Raw genomic sequence first — 13,771 nt, 5'->3', positions numbered from 1 at the left:
GAAGTAATACGACTGCTTTGTAATTTCCGTTGGCGTATGAATTCATATTAGCGGTCGTATATATGGCTGCTAATACAAATTCGTATTGGCAGCAGGCTGCAGTGTGATAAAAGCGAAATAAATAAAATAAATACAAAAAAACGGAGTGGGCCTCCCCCTTCAAGGTTTGTAACCAGCCCCAGGCTCACAGAGCCAGTCTGGGTTGTAAAAAATCAGGGAAAAAATTCAATAGGATTCCCCTGATTTTTTTAAACCAGCACTAGGCCCAAGGGCCGGTCCTGGTTCCAAAATACGGAGGAGAAAAAGACTCTGGTTAGCATCCACGGGCTTGTCAAAACAAAATAACGCAAATACCCGACACCAGCGAACAGTCAGGAGGAGACACAGGCTGTTTGTTTACATCCTGCCGCTCCTCCTCCCGAATGCCGCTATTGGTCGCCTAGCGGCCAATCAGGAACCTTTAGGCAGCCAATACTGACATGCGGGAGGAGGAGCCACAGGATGTAGAGACCTGGGTAAGGTTCTGGTGGGGTTGGCCATTGGTGTTTAGCAAACACCAATGTCCCAAGGGCGATGGTCAATGGGTTAGCCATTGATGGCGAGAAGCCTATGGTTCCCCACCACTGATGGTTTCTGACAATGTTGATTTCTATTCTAAGGTAAAATTTCCTGATAAAAGATCATTAGTTGGGGTGGGAGTGGTGAATGACTCCATTTCCCAAAATAACTGTCAAAGTAACTGCCATTTGCCAACTGCCTGCGTTCCCAGGGGAATGTTAGTAAGGTCAGGGCCGGCGCCACCACTAGGCAGCTCTAGGCATTTGCCTAGGGTGCTGGCCTCTGGAGGGTGGCACTTTGTAGTGCCGTATGGAAGCGGCGGCCCCTGCACCTCCGTGGAGCCAGGTGAGCGTTCCCCTGTGTCTCTCTCCAACCTCTCCCGCCCTCACCCTGGGTCAGAGGCACCCGGGTCAAAGGCGCGAGAAGCTGCCCAGTGCTTCCACTGCCACGCTGCGGGGAGGAGGGTGGGGAGAAGCTGGCCAGTGCCGTGGAGCAGATAGGCGGGATCACCCCGCCGTGCCATGGAGCAGGTGAGCGTTCCCCTGTGTCTCTCTCCAAACCGGGTCAGAGGCGCGAGAAGCTGCAGAGTGCCGCACCCACCCGCCCGCACCGCCCCCCGTGCCGCCGTGGAGCAGGTAAATGGCCAGACCGGGTCAGGGCGGGGGGCAGGGGGTGTCGCCTGGGGCGCTGAAACAGCTTGCACCGGCCCTGAGTAAGGTGCACGCTGCACCTGTCTCATTGGCGGCAGCAGCAGCCTAGGGATGGCCATCGATGATTAGAAAACATTGATGGTTTATGACTGATGTCAAATAGTTTTGACATCGACGGGGGAGAACCAGATGGTTTCCCATCATCAATGTCAGGCTTAACTGAATAGTTTTGTTTTTCCTTTTTTCATCTAGCGGCCAGGACAAATTAATGTTGACCTTTTCCATGTTGTTCTAATGCATGTTGACCCTATTCATGTGTCGACATTCTTTCTGTCTACCAACGGTGGTTGACCTATTGACCATCGACCTTATGCTTGTCGATATAATGCTTCACACCCCTCTGACTGCAGGCCGCACATGAGTACAGTACAGAGTTGTAATGAGATCCCCATGCCGCACAGAAACCCATTAATCTGCCCATTGGAAACACGTCCGGCCTAGTTACTAGTTTCTGTATTGAACACGTCTTTTAAACAGATTATTTTTCAATCCTCCAGATGTCTTTGACCTTCCCCCGTATGTGCGCATCCATCATTCTTAGATAAATTGTTTTATGTTTATTGGGTATCAATAGATGGTTCTCCAGCTAATCGCTCTAATTCTTATACGTTCACTTATAAAATAATTACGGCTGAAGTGATGAAAGAACCGACGACTCGGGATGCACATGGAATGCCGCATTAGCATGGGAGTAAGCATGGGGATAATATGTCCTGCGCTAAAGGCATGCAGATCAGCTGCTGCTTCTACTTTATATAGTATGCACAGCGATGTGAGGATTTCTGCCTCCGGGATGCGGTCATTTGGTCTACACCATTAGGTCGACATGGGAAAAGGTCGACATGGGTCTAGGTCGACATGGTTCTAGGTCAAAAGGTCATTAGTTCGACAAGTCAGGTCAAAAAAACAGTGAAAACCCCCATGTCGAACCTTTGACTGTCGACCTACACAATGTCGAACTAATGACCTGTCGAACTAACGACCTGTCAAACTAATGACCTTTCGACCTAGAACCATGTCGACCATTTTCCATGTCGACCTAGAACCATGTCGACCTAATGACTGTTGACCATAATGCTGTAGACCAAATGTAATCCCAACCCCTGCCTCCAGGCTCTATTACACAAATTATCCTGCAACAGTGGCGTAACTCGGGGGTGGGGGCGCATTTTGGCCCCACCCTCTGAGGTGGTGGTGGAATTTGTGGGGGGGTGATCCCCGGTGCAAAAATATAATTTGGGCTGGTGGGCCTGGTCTCAGGTAGAGGGGTCGTGGCCCAGCACCACGACCCCTGTTTTAGTTATTTTCGGGGACATGCACAGCCCTCCCCCTAGTAGCTGGGCAGCCCCCTGCTCTGTCCCTGTGCTCCGTCCCACCGTACACTGAAGAGATGCCGTGAGCATGTGCAAGGCATCTCTCCAACATTCATTCGCAGGCCCAGCATGCAAACCCACGCTGCGAGGGGGTGTGGGGGGGGGGGGGGTTCAGGCATGCCACCATTCGCAGGGCGGGTTCTGGTTGACTCGCAAGGGTGCAAACTCGCATCTGAGCGAATCTACCAGAATAATCTCCAAAATGTGTTTCGCCTGCAGTCACCTAAAATATGTAACATCTGCAGCTCTCCTGTCAAGTCAGCCGGTAGATCGCAGTTCCCACAAATGTCAGCAGGGGGAGCTAGTGAGTTGAGTTGCATTTATTTAGTTCCCCTAATAGTGTTTCCGCAGACAGATTATTATTCTCCGATTTTCCAGTTGGTATTTCAGGGCTGGTAATTTGTAAGAAAATTATAACGAAATAAAATTAGATGTCGTAATAAAGTAAGACTAACATATCTCACTGCAAAAGTCTACAATAGTTCCTAAAAATTCTATTACTGCGCTCATAAAAAGTACCGCGAGGAACATAATTAGCCGCACTTTGTGATATAAGGGAATGTGGGGACTATTATTGTGACACTGGAACTCGCACAATAGAAAACTTCTTTTCCTTTTAATATTTCATAAAGCAATAACCTTTTTTGAATATTGAGTCACCCAGCAGCCGCGTTCGCAGAGCGCTATCAGATCTACCATATGTTTAGGTATCAGGGTTTGTAGGTTTTATAAATGGCCCTAATGCATTTTAATATCGTTTCCAGTGAGCTGGGCTATTCATCAGTATAATGAAAGCCTTCGGAACGTTGGGCACGAAGCTAAGGAAGAAAAACAACTTTAAGTCTTGAGGTCTGATGCCACATTTCCAGTAGTTTTCTGTATTCTGTGGGGTTTATTTACTAAGATGGGAATTCTATTGAAGAGGGGATGTACAGTAGCTATGGACAGAATCTGCTTATTTATTTAGCACCTTCCAGAAGAGAAAAGATAGAATCTCATTGTTTGCCCATAGCAACATCCATACCTCCCAACTGTCCTGGTTACCGCGGGAACGTCCCGGTTTTTGGGGACGTTCCCGTGTCCCGCATGGGGCCGGCAGTGTCCACTGGTGGGGGGAAGTTGGGAGTCCACACTGTCGCCAGTGAATAGGCGCTGTGCGCATGCACACAGCATCTATTCGCACCCCACAGCGGCGAAAACGGGGTGTGGCCTCGCAGAAGAGCCGCATGTATAGGCCATGCCCCAAAAATTTCTGCCGCACCTTCTACGCCAGTCTGAGCATCCCTCCTGGGGATACGGTCGTATTGTTGAAAGCACTTAGGTCGACACCGTTGGGTCGACAGGTGGCAAGGTCGACAGGGTTCTAGGTCGACATGAGTTTAGGTCGACACATGCGTTAGGTTGACTTGGGTTAGGTCGACAAGTCGTTAGGTCGACATGGGGTTTTCACTGTTTTTTTGAGCCAACATGTGCCAACAGGCGGTATTTCATGCCCTACCATCCACTAGGGGCTTGGTGGGAGAATAAAATAGTGTGACCGAAACATTCCGGTAAAAAAACTGTGAAAAAACCCATGTCGACCTAACGACCTGTCGACCTCACTCATGTCGACCTAACACATCTGTCGTTCTAAACCCATGTCAACGACCTAGACACCTGTTGACCTTGCCACCTGTCGACCCAGCGGTGTCGACCTAATGACTGTCGACCTAAGTGTGGTCGATAAAATGATTCACACACCCTCCTCCTGCTCCTCCAAGTAAGTTGGGAGGTATGCAAGATCCCATCTTTAATAGAACTCACATTTTAGTAAATAAACCCCTGCATCAGGTAAGATGAGTAGGAATTACAAGCGTGAGCTTTTCATGATTGGCCACTATGAGGCGCTGTGCTGTTGCTTAATTCAAACACGTTATATATATAACGATCCCTGATTAAATGTAATAGGCTAGGTCGACACGGGTTTTCCGCTTTCTTTTTGAGCCGACATGCCCTACCATCCTAGGGCATGGAGGGAGGATAAAATAGTGTCGACCTTTTGACTGTCAACCTAGCCATTGTCGACCTAATGCTGATGTCGACCTTAAGCGGTTGACCCAATGCATGTGGACCATAAACATATAAATATAATCCTAAAAACTAGACAATACTACGAACAAGTTCCTGGATTCCTCGTCGTGTTTTAATCAAATTCAACAACTTTCTGCTTTATGATATTTTTAGCAGTAAAGCACTTAATTAAACAGCATATACTTAATCAAATTATAATTAGCATTCTTAATTAAAAGGAAGTTTATTATGAGGAGCGATGCTAATTCAGGTCCTCCTCAATAAAGGTTAAGGGCCCCAGAGATAATTAGTAGCTTAGCTTTTGGATCCCTGGTCTTCCTCAGGACAGAGGTGGGTCATTGCCGTCCTCCTGTTCTCCACTCGAGACCCTCATCTATGCACACTTCAGGGGCTACTACTTACACTAATACTCTCATGCACAGACAACACCCCCCCCCCCCCCACCACCACCACCACCACCACCACCACCACCACCACCACGACCGGGCTAAATTCAGCCTCTTCCGAACAAGGCTGTGTTAGTTCCAGCAATACTCCACGGCTATGATTTGTATATGTGAGCCAAATGGAATGGGGTGTGAGCATCAGAAAGTGAGAGATTTGGGGAGAATTTTCCCATTTGCCACTGGATGTGTACGGCTGCACGTCCGTTCGCAACTGAGTGAATAAGTCCAAATTCCGTCAAAAGCCGATCACCATATAATGATTTTTAACTGGGCAGCAGTCTGCAGCCACCACTTGGCCAGGACTTGCTCGGTGGCTGCGATATATACAGGCCTATCCTGCCTGCTTCTGATGTCACGTGACCTCCCCTAACAGGCATTGGCACGCCTACATTTTCTCAGACACTCCCAGAATATTTTTCAGCACTCTTGCATTTTACTGGGCACGCCCAGGAAATGGTTGGTTTCCATCTCCCCACACGCCCCCACTCCCTGTCCATCAAAGTGTGTACGGCCAGCAAACAGAACATTTGCAGGGATGCTGGCGGCACAGGCGGAGGGTGGGGTGGGGCGGACCTGATTGCTTGGCTGTGAGTATGCACAGCTTAGCAATCCGGTCTGAATCAGGCACCTAGGTGCAGTTATACAACTGAATGCACTAATAATAATCTTTGTTTCGGGCTACACAATTTATTTGATTTGCTTTCATTCCTTATTTGTGTCCTCTTAGCCCCCTGCCTTTTCCAACAGGGATTAAAGTATGATGCTCCGCTAATGCCTGTTTATTTGTATTTGTGCTGACGAGGATGACTTGAAAATTACATATTGGGAGAAGGACAGTGGAGGTTATCATTCCTGCTGCCCTTGGAATGAGAAGGACCAACAAACATGAGTCGCTGCGCTGTGTTCCTTTCAGCCCAGTCCATCCCACGCAGGGAGATGATCATCACAGGAGAGCCGTCACTAGTTCATCCAAAGTCATGTCAATGTGAGGTTCGCTAATGGATCGCTAGAACAGAACCAAGCAAAAATAACAAAACAACAAAGTCTCCATCTAGTAATAAAGAAACAGTAACTGACATTAGATAGAGTCTATCTTCTCATTGTGAATGACATGAATGTAATGTTTTGCTGTTAAAGGAAAAGATGCCTAATTATTAAACACTAATTAAAAGCTCGTCAAAATGACGGCTTCTGCAATGTACCTTCACTTTGAGCTGTGACAGTTTTGACTTCCATTTTGAGCTGTGACCATTTTTAGCTCAAAAACTCTCCACCCACCCCCAGTCCCTACCTGCTCCTACCTCCTATCTCTGGCTTCACAGCTCCCTCTCTCCATGTCCAGCAGGTTTGAAACATATCAGTGTCCCTGCAAAAATGTTTTCACTTTCTGCTATGACATCTTTTAGTGCACAAAGGAGTAAGTTGACCTGTCGGGTGACCTCTAATGGTCAATTGCATATATAAAGATGGGTTCTATAAAGGTCAAGGTTGGGTTGTGTGGGGGGGGGGGGGGGTTTGGGGGAAATAATTCTAGTTATTAAATGTGAATGTTCTCTCATTGCTTTCCAGGGGTGGAATAGTATTTATTATTTCTAAACAGTGCGCCCCAACATTCCAGGAGTTGGTCAAGCCGCAATGTAGCGTAAGACAGGGCTGTCAAACTCAAATTAATCGGGGGCCGTATCAGCAGTTTGGTCACCCTCAAAGGGCCGGTTGTATCTGTAGGTCCCCCTGTATAATTATAATGCCATGACACCAAAGGCTGCTCCCCATGTATAATATAAAATGAATGCCATGACACCACAGGCTGCTCCCCCTGTATAATAATAATGCCATGACACCACAGACTGCTCCCCCTGTATAATATAATAAAAGTAATGCCATGACACATAAATGATTATACAGGAGGAGCAGCCTGTGGTGTCATGGCATTATTATTATTATACACGGGGACACCTCAGGAAACAGCTGATATATATATATATTTTTATTGTGAGTGTGATCCTCATCCTCACTTACTGTTTCTCCGTCTGTCCTGCAGCTGCTGCGGCTTCCAGCTTTTCTTCACTGCTTGCTGCGGCCACACTGTCCCCAACTCCCGGTCCAGCTTCCCTGCCTGCTCCTACTTCTCTACAGACGCATGGGCGGGCGGTGTCATCATCATGACGTCCCCACCCAGTGTCTGTCACTGCCGGGCATCAGAGGGAACAGGCGGCCGGGCCCTCCTCCACGTAGCCGTGGAGGCCGGCGGTCATGTTTCTGTAGCCGCATACATATGTGCCTACAGGAACATGGCCGCCGACAGTGGAGGAACAGGTAAGGCGGCCACGGACGTGGACGCGGGCCGCAGCACTCCTGTTTTAGACACACTGCCCCTGCGTGCTATCTCCTCGCGCGGGCCACATGACGAGGTCTGGCGGGCCGGATTTGGCCCGCGGGCCTTGTGTTTGACACCCGTGGCGTAAGACACCAGCAGCAGAAGAAAGCTCCTCCTCCTCCTCACTCACTGGACGCCAATCCTTCATCAAAACAAATTGGACTTCCCCAGTACTGGCGGATACACAAAGGGTGACTATTTGTACGCTCATGTCATTGTACTGAGCGCACACAATTTCATGAATTCATTTTTTTATTTCCCCCTTATAACAAGTGTTTGTTATAAGTATTTTGTATCCTATACATTGTTTTTTTCTGATGCCATTCACTAATTAAATGCTATTTTTAATTGATATGTTTCTAATGTCTATCTAGCGCAGTTTTCACTTCCTGACTTTTCTTACTTACGATTGGGAGTGACTACCCATTTATTCTAACTGCTGCTTGGCTATAGGCACACTCATTTCAAAGCGCCTTCCCTCCGATATCTTGATATCTACATTACCAGCCCACCATGTACCTTCGTAATCTGGTGGACCATTATGCAATAGATAACACCTATCCTTGTGCATCAATGCCTATTTCCCTAGAGAGTGTAAGCTTCCGAGCAGGGCCCTCCAACCTCTATGTCTGTCTGGAACTACCCAGTTTGTTTAATCGCTGTTTCCATTTGCAGAATTTGGTGCGCTGTATAAGAATGTTAATAAATAAAGAAATATTCAAGATTTCATAGTTATTTGGCAAGTACACAGTAACGGAGCGTCTATTATAAGGGAAAACTATTGGGACGTTTATTACTGTGTATTACTGTAATGTGAAGCACCTCTAAAATCCATATACCGTACACAACTGCACATTTATTTCCTGAGGTGATAAATGGACAAAGAAATAGATTCTCCGCTGAAGTAAATATCACCCACATGTTCTCCAGTTCAGCGCGGACTTTCTGTCAGAAACTGCCAGAAGCCCAAATGTCACTGTGTGTCCCAGGAGGAACTGCCGCTAGGAACATGTTGCTCTTGTCATGCCAAGGTCACGGGAAGGAGGAATCCTGCTTCCTTAACTGTTTCCTCACAGAAACCATTCTGCTCTACCCCCCATTTCTATAAACAAGAAAGACAGCAAATATACAAACTTTACACTCATCACACTCATTTGCAAGTACGCACGATTTGCTAGAGTATACAGATCTAGCCGCCCTCGTCTAGCCGGGTGCTGGCGGTCGGATCGCCAGACGCCGGAAGGCGGCGCTCACGCACGAGACACTCACGCATCCCCTTCTGGCGAAGCCCTCCGTTGCCTCCATGCCGTTCCCAACGGGGGGGATGGGATTCCTCGTATCTACAAGATATGTTACTCCCTAAAGCTCACAGAACAATTTGGTATCGTAAATACAGCTATTTTGTTATTATTATTATTATTATAATAACATCGAGTGGTAGATGCAGAGGGGGTAGGGGCCTACAGCACTGTTCAAAATTCAAAATCCCAACCACTGAGACCAACTGCCATTTCAAACTGACTCACTGGCAGTGGGTGTGGCTCCCTATTTGAATTGTAACTGTGCAGCAGCCGCCACTGTGAACATCATTTATTTATATGGCACCACCTGGGTTCTACAAGGCGGCAGCAGAGATGGCACCATACTTGTCTACCCGCCTGAAAATCGGTTCCTCCTAACGGCCCCCCTGAAAGGTGAAGTCCCCTGCCATGGCGCCATCCTCCCGCAACCTTTCCCCCCTCAGCCCCACCACCCACTGTGTAATTCATGTAATACTGGCGTTACACAGTGAGGGGCACGGCCATGATGATGCCAATGCGATGCCACACCCCCACTCTAATACTAATTTTGATCACCCTGTCTCTTTTATGGTACAGCGGCGGTGAGCTCCGTCGGAAGGGTACGTGCGAGCATCTCGTGCGCACGCATCCCCTTCCGGCGGCTGGCGATCCAACCGCCAGACCCCCGCTAAATGAGAGCGGCTCCATCTGCCCTTGTGTCCTACATCGGAATCATCGGTGAGTTATACTATACCTGTATATATAGGTGTCTGCCATCTCTCCTAGTGCCCGTACCCTCTTCTGTGTTGTTGACGTGTTGGTCCCAGCAGTCACGTCGTCCTTCCTGGGCTGTTTCCTGGAAATGACAATTTGATGTATGAGAAATTCGCTATGCAGCCGTTAGGGTGACAGTGACTGGGTTGACCGATATTGGTTGAATAAGTCAACACATGAAAAAGATTGACATTAGGTCCACAAGGTCAAATGGTCGACACAATCAAAAGTTCAATGTGGAATATGGTCGCCATGGAAAAAAAACGACTTGTTCATAATTGACCATCCCGGCGAGCATAGAGGGAGAATATAAGTGTGCCGAGTGCAGCGAGGAGTCGTGGTAACACTGATATGAAGTCCATGTCGACCTACTGTATGCCAACAAAAATGTCAACCTTTTGACCATGTAGACCTAAACCTTTTTATGTGTCGACATTGTGCCTGTTAAAAAATAGTGGTTGACTGTTTGACTGTTGACCTTATGCTTGTTGACCTAAAGATCCACATCGGAGAAATTTGCTGAGTGACCACAAGACACATTTCTGTAGTGTTCTTCCCTCCCGCCGCCGCCTTTGTGACACCACAATGTTGCTATGAGGATGCTCAATGTGCTGTAGATGGGCTCCACCGGTATCTATGTAGAAGGGTGAAGGTATCCCCGCAGTCACCCTGCTATAGAAGCACTCAGCCCTGTTTAGCTGTAGGCGTCTCCATGGAGACGCTTTCAGCCAGTCAGGGCTGTGTGCTTGTATAGCTGTCATTAGTGTGGAGGAAGCGAGCTCACCTCACAGTCAGTGGGAGGGGAGACAGCTCACCTTACAGTCAGTGGGAGGGGAGACAGCTCACCCCGCAGTCTGTGGGAGGAGAGACAGCTCACCTCGCAGTCAGTGGGAGGAGAGACAGCTCACCCCGCAGTCAGTGGGAGGGGAGACAGCTCACCCCGCAGTCAGTGGGAGGAGAGACAGCTCACACCGCAGTCAGTGGGAGGGGAGACAGCTCACCCCGCAGTCAGTGGGAGGGGAGACAGCTCACGTCGCAGTCAGTGGGAGGGGAGACAGCTCACCCCGCAGTCAGTGGGAGGGGAGACAGCTCACCCCGCAGTCAGTGGGAGGGGAGACAGCTCACCTCGCAGTCAGTGGGAGGGGAGACAGCTCACCCCGCAGTCAGTGGGAGGAGAGACAGCTCACCCCGCAGTCAGTGGGAGGGGAGACAGCTCACCCCGCAGTCAGTGGGAGGGAAGACAGCTCACCCCGCAGTCAGTGGGAGGGGAGACAGCTCACCCCACACGAGCATTTCTCAGCACCTGAAGGATCACCCCAGTATAATAATAACATTATAATAATGATAAGCTATTTTTAGCTGTACTCTAGCTATGGTGATATCCATGTTAGTGAACCCCATGCCCCATTCACCTATAGCTGCCCTCAGAGGTATCATGTTGTACTCCAGTCCGTCCTCTGTAGCGTGATGTTTCAGAGTACAGTATATAGTGTTTCCTCTGCTAAGGACAGATTATATGTTCTCTTAATTACAATGTATTATACATTAACAGCTCAGTCTCACACACTTAAGTGTTTACGACTGATGCAATTTTCTCTCTGGACAACCCTGACAGACATCTAAGACCCTTTTCATTTATATACAAAGGTAAACCGGTTCTAGGACTGGAAACATAAAAATACAATACCTGTCTGCCAATGGCCCACATCTGTGTAGAGTTCCTAAACTCATTTATTTTACTGAGCCCTCCCTGTCTATGCAGGACACATAACCCACTCCCCACACCTGCCCACCCACTGAGTGGGAATACTGATGCCCCGACCAGCAGGATAAGGGTGGTGTCACACAGGCAGGGACAGGCATGGTTAAAAATAAATCACCTTCCAAAATTGTCTCATGGCCAGTTGGTTAAAGTTCCATGTTGGAGCAGGAAACAATTCCCAGAAACCGGATTTGTCCCTCGACAAGGAGTAGAGTCCAAATTTAACACCGGGTGCCCTATAGTACAGTGAAAGGCTTGACGCGTTTTGAACCACGAAGGGTTCATCCTCAGAAGCATCAACTTATGAGGGCATATCTGTGCCTGTAAATAAATGCCACACATGAACTTGAGGGGTAGATTTATTAAGCTTGGTGAAGTGATAAACTGTCTGGTTTTTATCACCGTCCAATCAGCTCCTACCTGTGAAGCTACGGGTTTGGTTTGAAAAAATGACAGGTAAGGGGGGGGGGATGCTCTAACATCTGCACCCCAGCTCCGCCCCCTATCGCCGCACTTCGCATTCATAATTATCGCATATGCTGTAACATATGCGATAATTATGGCAAAGGACAGCTCTTGCGTTAAGAGCTGTCCTTTGCGATAGAGTCAGCAGGTCCCATGTGGACCCAGCGGCTCTCCCCTCCCTCCCTTACCCGGCGCTGCTGCTGCTGCGCCGGGCTCTCCTCCTCCCTGCACCCGGAAGAGGATCAGTGCAGGGAGGAGGAGGTCACAGGTCCGGGGCAGCACAGCTCTGTGCTGCCCGGACACAGGTGAGGGGGGGGTCGATGCGGGGCGGCGGGGTGCGGTGCGGGGCGGCGGTGGGTCGGTGCGTGGCGGCGGAAGGTTGCCGTACAAGCCCATAGGCTTCTATGGGGCATCGCCAGATTTTTCAGGCGATGCCCCCCGCCGCAGTAACCCGGCGGGGATGCTTACAGCATGCCAAAATGCTGTAAAAACCCCGATAACGTGGTTTTTACCGCATTTTTAGCTTAGAGAATCTCCCCCAAGAGCTGATTGGCCGGTGATAAAAACCAGACAGTTTATCACTTCACCGAGCTTAATAAATCTACCCCTCTATAGGATGCACATTTTGAGTAAGACAAACACTCCGTGTGGCTGAGTCGTCCTGGAAACCTGGCATGCTGAGAGGGGCTGTTTGGAGTGATTGAAGCTACTGCAAAGTGTATGAGGACATACCTGTAATACATGAAATGTTGGTGGTGGCCACAAGTGTTGTTAAACTCAGAGGAAGCTGTATTCAATCATTCTGGATGAATCCACAGAGATGTATATAGCAGTACTGTTACGAGCCGCCTCTGGCTAGTCTGGGTAACTGCAGCCTTATTCATGTATGTGTTCTGTTTCAGCTACTACATATTATCCCATAATATTTATATGTCAGGCTGCAGTGTCTGTCAGGTGTTTAGCTGCAGCTGTGTATCCACTCACCTGTCACATAATTAGGTCGTCAGCACTTTGCCTGTGTGTCTGGCTGTCCACCTTTCTGGTGGCTCTCATTGGGAATTGTTCCCTACATCACCCAGCCTGTCCTGGACTCAATGCTGGTTATAGAGTTTTGTTACCTGATCCTGGTCTATGCTGTCTGGTATCCTGTGCTCCCATGGGAACTTGAGCCTTTCCAGTCTGTATCCTAGTCCTGTGTTCCTGGCTATCAGCAAAAGCTGAGGTTCTGGAATTTTCCATCCTGTGTACTATTGCACTTGTGCATATTGCAAGAGTATCTTTGTATTCCATCCTGTGTATTGTTACACCTGTGCATATTGCAAGAGTATCATGTTATTACATACTGTGTCTTGTTGTACTTGTGTATATTATTAGTGTTATTGTTTCATCATGTGCATTGTTGCGCTTGTGCATATCATTAGACGGTGCACACTCCATTGCTACGGCTATCACAGTATGAAGAGCTCTGGTTACCCCAGTGTGAGCTCCATCTTTCTGTCCTGTAAATTACCATGTTCAGTCTCCAGTACCCACCTTGTCCCCCAGTAAGTCCTGGCGGCACCCCAGTCCCTGGCAGACCTAATCCAATGGGGAAAAGAGGCTGTTATAGGTGAAGTCCTAGCAAGCAGGAGGCTAGGGTACTGCTGGGCAAGTGTTATTATAACATCCAACAGCGCCACCTAGTGCCACTCTGGTGGCGCCTCTAACAAATACTTATGTATAGTTTGTTCCACTCTATACATTTAGGCTTGGCGTCATAATCACCTCACTACTCAGATCCTGGGAAATCACACTGGAGAGATCACGCCCAGGAGGATGTAAAGTATTAATGGCATAGCACTTGATGGCGAACCAAAACCTGGGGGACCGCAAATGGGTTTTGTAATGTTTCCTTTTTCAGGGTGACCTATTGCTGTTCCTACAGTATTATTCTAAATAACCTTAGTTAATTTTACT

This window comes from Crinia signifera, chromosome 2, assembly GCF_055691185.1.
Source record: "Crinia signifera chromosome 2, ASM5569118v1, whole genome shotgun sequence".
Classification (NCBI taxonomy): domain Eukaryota; kingdom Metazoa; phylum Chordata; class Amphibia; order Anura; family Myobatrachidae; genus Crinia; species Crinia signifera.
This window is presented reverse-complemented; position numbering follows the sequence as displayed.